An 8,422-nucleotide genomic window follows, 5' to 3' on the forward strand; every position below is an offset into this window, starting at 1 on the left:
CTTTGAGCAGTGAAGTACTAGGCCCAAGGGTAGTTAACTTTAAAAAATTTTAGAGTAAGGATGCGCCGGCCGGTGCACCCTGAAACACCTAACCCATATCAGACTTAAGCATTCAGCTCAGTTTTGCTTAACCCTACAGTATAATAGACCAAATTGGTCTAAAAGCTAATTTTTGAAAGCATCTTTCTCAGGTGATTGAATGACATACTGTGTAGCAGATTTTGATAAAATTGCTAATTCCTGAGAAAAATGTTTTTTATAACCACTTACTATAAAATTAATATTCTTGGATAGAGCTTTTCACTGACTTCGTCTGACACAAAGTTTTCTGAATCCCTTTTCCTCCCTGAAGTATAATTAAATATAATAGACCTTTGTATACTGCTCAAACTGCATACTACTCAAAGGAATTTTGCATTTGAAATTAATGATTATTAATATGTAAATACATGTGGTACAAATAAGCATCTACATACATTTTCAACTTAATTTGTCGCCATGAAAGTTTTTGGGACAAAATACTCCAATTTGAAAAAATAAAGACCACAAACTTACTTAATTTACGAAAACTTTGATAAGTTGATCACTGTCCGGTTAAAAATTAAACTGGATGAAGACTTATTTACATAAATAAATTATGTCATAAAATTTCAATCTCAGACTTAAAAACAAACTAATTGAGAAAATTTTGTAAGTGATGCTTATTTTGTACAAATATGGTGGCGCACACACTTTATAATTATAATTATCATTACTATAATTGCAATACTGCAGATACCTTAGTATTCCCTCTAATAGTGAATTTAAGAATTTTGCCTAATAAAAAACACCCTTATTGATTTAACTACATTATTCAGCAGAGATGTGCTGAAGATACTAGCTGATTTTTTATCACACCAAATTAGGTTTTCTTTGTATGTGCAAAGCTAAGTCGTTTGAAAACTACTAGTATAGTTAAAAGGAAAAATATTGCAAGTGAATCTATTCACTCTTGTTAGGAATACCATGGACCTGTTAATATGCATGAGGCTCCTATTTGCTGAAAAGGTCAATCTTCTTCAGTTTTGTTTTTGTTTTGTTTTTTTTTTCGCTGCCAAATTAAATGAATTTGTCTAATTGCTGCTGAATGGGGGTTGTGGAACAACAGCTGGGTGAAAAACCTCCCCGTACGTCCACTTGCTCCTAGGAGGAAAACCCCCGGGCCAGCTGTACCCCGCATTCATTGACCTCCCGGGCTGGGTCAGAAATAGTCTTAAACCAAGTACCTGCTTTGAGGTAGGGTACTGGTTGTAACTGTTAGTATTAATAATAATTATTATGATTCTATAAATACTAAACCAGGTATTTATTGTAAGTTGACCTTGATGGTACCATCGTCTAGTTATACCAGCGTTTTCACTCTTGGCTTTTGAACTCCTGCATTGAGCTACTGATGAGTTGTGGACCATGCAGTAATGCCAAATCGGTTGTTCTTCTGTACCTAAGGAAAAAGAATTCATTTTCACTCAACTGGAAACTTATTTGTGACTCAAATGATGACTTTTGGTTTGTAGGTATTTATAGGAACAGAGACAAGCAAGGGATGTATCAATAGTATTATGTCTAAGATCTAGTCATTTAATTAACCGATCACACAAAATAAATGTAAACGACGACCTTATAGCATCACATCTATTTTCCTAAATAAGACTACAAGACTGACTGCAATGACAACGATGTCTAAGATAACAAGGGTGACTAGAATGACTGGGATGTCTAGGATGACTAAGATAACTGGAATGACCAGGGTAACTGGCATGACGAAGATGATTCTAGAGGGTGACTAGGGTGGCTAGGATGACTAGGGTTATTAAGATAAGCTAACTGTGTTGACTAGGATGACTGCCAAAATGATGACAACAGTGAATGGGTTGACTATGATGATAACGATGACTAGAATGGCTGGGATGACAAGGGGTGCAGGTTTGGATGACTGGTTTGACTAGGATGACTACAATTACTGTGATGACTAAGACGAAAAGGTTGACTGGAATGATTGGAGTGACTGGGATGATTAGGATAAGAACAGTGAATGGGTTGAATGTGATGATATGACTAGGATGGCTGAGATGACTTGGATGGCCGGAATGACTGGGATGCAGGTTTGGATGGCTGGTTTGACTAGGATGAAGAGGATTACTGGGATGACTAAGATACAAAGTTTTCCTGGGATGACTGGGATGATTAGGATGACAACAGTGAATAGGTTGACTGTGATCACAAGGACGAGTTGAATGGCTAGGATGACTGGAATGCAGGTTTGGATGACAGGAGAGACTAAGATTACTGGGATGACTAAGACACAAAGGTTTCCTGGGATGACTGGGATGATTAGGATGACAACAGTGAATAGGTTGACTGTGATCACAAGGACGAGTAGAATGGCTTGGATGACTGGAATGCAGGTTTGGATGACAGGAGAGACTAAGATTACTGGGATGACTAAGACACAAAGGTTTCCTGGGATGACTGGGATGATTAGGATGACAACAGTGAATAGGTTGACTGTGATCACAAGGACGAGTAGAATGGCTTGGATGACTGGAATGCAGGTTTGGATGACTGGAAAGACTAAGATTACTGGGATGACTAAGACACAAAGGTTTCCTGGGATGACTGGGATGATTAGGATGACAACAGTGAATAGGTTGACTGTGATCACAAGGACGAGTAGAATGGCTTGGATGACTGGAATGCAGGTTTGGATGACTGGAAAGACTAAGATTACTGGGATGACTAAGACACAAAGGTTTCTTGGGATGACTGGAGTGACTGGGATGATTAGAATGACAACATTGAATGGGTTAACTGTGATGACCAGAATGGCTGGGATGACTAGGATGGCTGGAATGACTGGGACGCAGGTTTGGATGACTGGTTTGACTAGGATGACTAGGATTACTGGGATGACTATTTCAAAGACACAAAGGTTTCCTGGGATGACTGGGATGATTAGGATAACAACAGTGAATGGGTTGACTGTGATCACAAGGACGACTAGAATGACTGGGATGACCGGAATACAGGTTTGGATGACTGGAAAGACTGGGATGACTAAGACAACAAGGTTGACTGGGATCACTGGAGTGACTGGGATGATTAGGATGACAACAGTGAATGGGGTAACTGTGATGATAAGCATGACTAGAATGGCTGGGATAACTAGGATGCAGGTTTGGTTGACTGGAATTACTGGATGATTAGGATTACTGGGATGATTAAGACTACAAAATTGACTAGGATGACTAGAATGGCAACAGTGAATGGGTTGACTGTGATGATAAGGATAACTAGAATGGCTGGGATGACAGGGATAACTAGGATTACTAGGATGACAAAGATGACAAGGTTGACTGGAATGACTGGGATGACAGGAATGACTGGAGTGACTGGAAGAACTATTATTAACGGGATGGCAAGCATGACTGGTATAACTAGGATGACTAGGAACACTAGGGTGACTGTGTTGCATGGGATGAATAGGATGACTAGGGTGTTTGGCATAACTGGGATGGTTTCGATGAATGACTAGAATGGCTATGATGACTATGACTGGAATCACTAGGAACACTGGGTTGACTGGGATCACTAGCATGACTGTGATGACTGGGCTGACTAGTATGACTAGTATGACTAGGGTGACTGGGATAAGTTAGATGACTAGCATAAGGGTGATTTAGGTGACTAGGGTGACTAGAATGGCTAGGGTGACTAGGGCGACTAGTATGACTAGGGTGACTGGGCTAGGGTGACTTGGGTGACTAGGGTGACCAGCTAGGGTGGCTAAGAAGCCTAGGATGACTAGGGTGACTTGGATAGGATCCCTGGAATTACGCAGATGTAAAACTGTCCAAGGTGTGAACCCTGGAGTCACTTAATAAGTAGGTTGAGCATGATCGTAGTCCTGAATAGGACTGTTGTTGTTGACATTGATTGACCTTTCAACAAACTGTGTGGCAGTCATCTTCAGAGTCGAAGTTGGTTGTGTTGAATCAGTTGATAATATTAAAATCTGGTTATTGACCAAGGCTGAGTTCAAAGCTGGGTTAGGATAGCCCAGGGTTAGTGCGAAATTTGAATTCAGATTTGATAGTTAAAAAAGCAAATTCAGTTTAATTCTTTTTGTTTACAATGTGATGATTGGATGATCTTAAAAGTATACAGAAAATTACGCGAGAAAATGCTTTCGAATAAAAGAAAAAGAAACCCGCATTAAAATTTAACTTCAGCTTAGGGCTAATCAGCCTTTGAGCAACTGGGCCCTGATTGGTAAATTAAGCTTCGACCAACTGGGCCCTGATTGGTGAATTAAGTCACGATGATATTGGTCGTCTGTTAGTTAAGCAGAAGTGATGTTATTTGGATGAGTAGACTGAACGGCAGGGGTGACTGGGATGACTGTGATGAAAAGAATAATTATTAGCATAACAGTGATGGTTAGGTTGAGTAGGGAAACTTGGATGACAAAGGCAAATAGGGAGACTAGGATAAGCAGAGTGATGAGATAACTGATATAACTGGGGTGACTAGAATGACTTGGGTGACTAGGGTGACTATAGTGATGAGATAACTGATATAACTGGGGTGACTAGGATGACTAGGATGACTAAGGTGATGAGATAAGCTGATATAACTGGGGTGAGTAGGGTGACTAGGGTGATGAGATAAGTGATATTATAACTGGGGTGACTGGGATGACTTGGGTGACTAGAATGATGAGACAACTGATATAACTGGGGTGACTAGGATGACTTGGGTGACTAGGGTGACTAGAATGATGAGGTAACTAATATAACTGGGGTGACTAGGATGACTAGGGTGATGAGATAACTGATATAACTGGGGTGACTAGGATTTCCTAGGGTGAGGGGATAACTGATGTAAATAGCTGGGGTGACTAGGTAAGGATAACTAGGGTGAGGAGACAACTGAGATGACTGAGGTGACTAGGATGACTAGGGTGATGAGATAACTGAGATGACTTGGGTGACTAGGATGACTAAAAAGGGGTTAGACCACATTATTTTTTTCGTCAAAAATTTGAAATATTTCTATCTTTTCATTTATGGCAAAATCAGCCAGCAAAAACTGTTTGACGATGTTCTAGAAAGTAAAAACACGTTTTGAGACTACAAAAAACAGAAAGTTAAAAAAGTCGACAAAAATTGGGATTTTTCCAAAGGGTTTAGTCCATGGATTTGGTGAAAAATTTGAAATAATTTTTCCATCTTTTTATTTTTGGCAAAGTCAGCCAGCAAAATGTGTTTGACGATACTCTAGAAACAAAAAAAGTGTTTTTAGGCTCTGAAAAGTAGTGACGTCACTGGACAGCATTAATGGCTGGTTGATTCACACCTTGCTGAGGGGAGAAAATGACTCAAAGCAATCAGATGAAATTCAGGCTAATGGACTAACACCTTTGGAAAAATCTCGATTCTTCAACCTTTTTAACACTTTGTTTTTTATCGTCTTAAAATGCTTTTTATAGAACATCGTCAAACACATTTTGCTGGCTGATTTTGCCAAAAATAAAAACATGGAAAAATGTCAAAGTTTTTACCAAAACCATGGACTATAATTATAACTCCTTTGGAAAAATCGCAATTCTTCGACTTTTTTAACTTTAGAGTCTAAAAAGTCGAAAAAGCAAAACGGGTTAGTCCATGGTTTTGGTAAAAAATTTAAAATCTTTCCATCTTTTTATTTTTGGCAAAATCTGCTAGCAACATGTGTTTGACGATATTCTAGAAAGAAAAAAGGTTTTTTAGACTCTAACATCAGAAAATCAAAAAAGTCGAAGAATCGCAATTTTTCCATGTTTTTGGCAACTAGGATGGCAAGGGTGACTATGATGAACCTGCGATATTAAAGTAGGATAACTGGTTTGACTGGGATGACTGGGTTGACTGAGATGACAAGGACTAGGCTTATCCCCTGCTAGACACCCCAGTCACAGAACAAAGTGTCTCATACCAGTTTAGAAGGCTAAAAAAAAAGCTTTTGATACCTGGAATGCCTGAAACCACTAGCGGGACACTGCCATCCTCAGCTGTCACTTTTAATGTTGTCCGTTTAATCATTAATGTTTTGATATCCAACTTGTGATGGGCAAGGAAATTTCCAAAACATTCCCAGATAGGAGGGGCTCTGTAAAATGGGAAGAAAATGTAAGAGATAAATTACACAAAAAAATTTCAAAAAGCCAAGTAGAAAGGAAGAAATAATAGTTTTCCTACCTACATGTATAATTATATGGACGCCTTTTTTGCAAAAATTAATGTTTCCTAGCAGATTAAATAAATACAGCCTTGATTTGATCTTTTTACTGACAAACCACAAACCCAAACAAACACTACAGATAATATTTCTGGAACATGTGTTGTAAGAAAAAAAGACAACCAGGCATGAGCAAAACTAAGCTGCAAGCAAAGATGATAAGTAAGTTTGTGGTTTTCTGGCAAACACACATGTCTTTATATTTGCTGTGATTGATCATAAGAACACAAACATTCCAAAAATAATTTATCTCATGTGTTCATGGTTTTGTCAGACTTTCACAGCAAAATTCATTGAAGATGTTTACAAAAAGACTACAAGAGCCTGCCTGCAGTTATTAGTTAATAGGACTATGTGATGTCCAATTTGGAATAATTGGATGAAAAAATACTCTGAGGACAGCAAAAATTGACAATATCAGATTTAAAACTAACAGCGATAAAATAAATAATAATAATAGTTAAAATTTGAAGGAAGGTTAGCTTTAACTTGGGGATTAAATTAAGTTTTAAATCTGGTTTTCTTTTTGGCATTTTCTCTGATAATTTTCTCAGTCTATTTTTTGAAATATCCAATCATCAAATAAGAGAATTAAGGCTTTCATACACCTGCGTATTCCCAGTCATTGTAGTCATCCTAGACACCCTAGTCATCATAGTCATACTACTCATCCAAGTCATCCACTCATTCTACACTGTAGTTATCCCAATCATTCAAGTCATCAAAGATATTCCAGCCATCACAGTCATCCCAGTCACTCTAGCCATCCTAGTTATCTTAGTCATCTTAGTTACCCCAATCATTCGAGTGATCACACTCATTACAGACATCAGAGTCAACCCAGTCATCCTAGTCACCTCAGTCCTCCTAGAAATCCTAGTCGCACCAGTCATCCTGGTAGCTACCCTAGTCATCCTAGTTATCCACATCATACCACTCACACTGATCATCCAAGTCACCCACTGGTACTAGTCACCCCTCCCATTCCAATCAACATCATCACGTCAATTCCCTTGTCATCATAGCCATCCTAGTCATCTTTCTCAACCTATTCATTCTTCTCATCCTAGTCACATAATCATCATAATCACCCTAATCATCCTTGTCATCCTAGAATCCCAATCATTCAATACATCACAGTCGTTCCAGCCATCCCAACCACCAAAGACATCCTAGTTATCCAAGTCACCATAGTCACCCACAAGTCACCCACGTGACCCTAGTCACCCACAAGTCACCCAAGTGACCCTAGTCACCCGCAAGTCACCCAAGTGACCCTAGTCACCCTAGTCATCCAAGTCACCCTATTCAACCTCATCACCACAGTCATCCTACTCATTCTAGTCACCATAATCAAACTAGTCACCCCGATCATCTTAGTCATCTTAGTTATCCTAGTCACCCCACTCAATTCATTCCTAGTCACACTAGTCACCCAAGCCACACTAGTCATCCTAGTCTCCCCAGCCATCCTAGTCACCCTAGTCTTCCAATCCATCCTAGTAATCCTACTCATCCTAGTCACTCAAGTCAACCCAGTCACCCCAGTCATCCTAGTAAACCCAGTCATCTTGTCATCCCAGTCACCATAGTCATCCTAGTCACCCTAGTCATCCTAGTCACCCTAGTCATCCTAGTCATCCTAGTCACCCTAGTCATTCTAGTCAACCCAGTCATCCTAGTCACCCTAGTCATTCTAGTCAACCCAGTCATCCTTGTTACCCGAGTCACCCCATTCATCCTGGTCATCCTACTCACCCCAGTCATCCTAGTCACCTAGTCATTATGTAATCCTAGTCATCCCAGTCAGCCCAGTCATCCTACTCATCCTAGTCACCCTACTCATCCTAGTCTCCCTAGTCAACGCAGTCATCCTGTCATCCTAGTCACCTTTGTCATCCTAGTGATCCTAGTGAATCCAGCCATCCTGTCATTCTAGTCACCCTAGTCATCCTGCTCACCCCAGTCATCGAAGTCATCCTAGTCACCCCAGCCATCCTAGTCACCCCAGTCACCCCAGTCACCCCAGCCATCCTAGTCACCCCAGTCACCCCAGCCATCCTAGTCACCCTAGTTATCCTAATCTCCCAAGGCATCCTACCCTAGT

General features: G+C 39.9%; 1 long non-coding RNA gene across 1 annotated transcript; it reads right to left on the reverse strand.

Annotated features, from left to right (window-relative positions):
- Positions 1–1,067: 1,067 nt before the first annotated feature.
- On the reverse strand, positions 1,068–6,158 carry LOC140947256 (uncharacterized). The gene is made up of 2 exons (XR_012166945.1): positions 6,047–6,158; positions 1,068–1,480 (listed from the first exon to the last, which is right to left on the reverse strand). It is a non-coding gene; the product is annotated as an uncharacterized lncRNA (long non-coding RNA).
- Between the last annotated feature and the right edge of the window lie 2,264 nt (positions 6,159–8,422).

This window comes from Porites lutea, chromosome 9 (assembly GCF_958299795.1).
Source record: "Porites lutea chromosome 9, jaPorLute2.1, whole genome shotgun sequence".
Classification (NCBI taxonomy): domain Eukaryota; kingdom Metazoa; phylum Cnidaria; class Anthozoa; order Scleractinia; family Poritidae; genus Porites; species Porites lutea.